This window comes from Hypanus sabinus, chromosome 3, assembly GCF_030144855.1.
Source record: "Hypanus sabinus isolate sHypSab1 chromosome 3, sHypSab1.hap1, whole genome shotgun sequence".
Taxonomy (NCBI): Eukaryota; Metazoa; Chordata; class Chondrichthyes; order Myliobatiformes; family Dasyatidae; genus Hypanus; species Hypanus sabinus.
In genome coordinates, this window is record NC_082708.1 from 15,129,729 (window position 1) to 15,130,498 (window position 770).

A 770-nucleotide genomic window follows, 5' to 3' on the forward strand; every position below is an offset into this window, starting at 1 on the left:
TTTCAGAGATACGTATACAAGATACACCCTGAAACTCTTTTTCTTCACAAACATCCATGAAAAAGAGGATGCCCCAAAAACGAATGACAGTTAAACGTTAGAACCACAAAGCCCCCCTCCCCAGCTCCCCCCCATGCACAAACAGCAGCAAGGCAACGACCCCTCTGCTACATTGATGACTGCGCTGGTGCTGCTTCATACTTCACGCTGAGCTTGTCAATTTCATCAACTTTGCTTCTAACTTCCATCCTGCCCATAAATTCACTTGGTCCATTTCTGAGACAAGCCTTCCTTTTCTCAATCTCTTTGCCTCCATCTCTGGAGACAAACTGTCAACTGATATCTTCTATAAACCTAACAATTTGCATGGTTACCTTGCCACCTTGTCTCTTGTAAAAATGCTATTCCCTTCCCTCAGTTCTCAATTCCTTCATCTCTGCTGCACCTGTTCCCAGCATGTAACTTTCCTTTTCAGGACATCAGAGATGTTCTCCTTCTTCAAAGAACGGGGTTTTGCTTCCTCCACCATTGATGCTGCCCTTATTTGTATCTCCTCTATTTTCTGAACATCCGTGTTCATGCCACCTGCCCGCTTCCTTAACAGTGATAAAGTTCTTCAAGGCTTTACCTACCAGCCCATGAGCCTCCGCATCCAACACATTATCCTTCACAACTTTCACCATCTCCAAAGGGATCATAACACCAAACATATCTTTACTTACCCCCCCTTCCACTTTCCACAGGGATCATTCCCTCTGTGATTCCCTTGT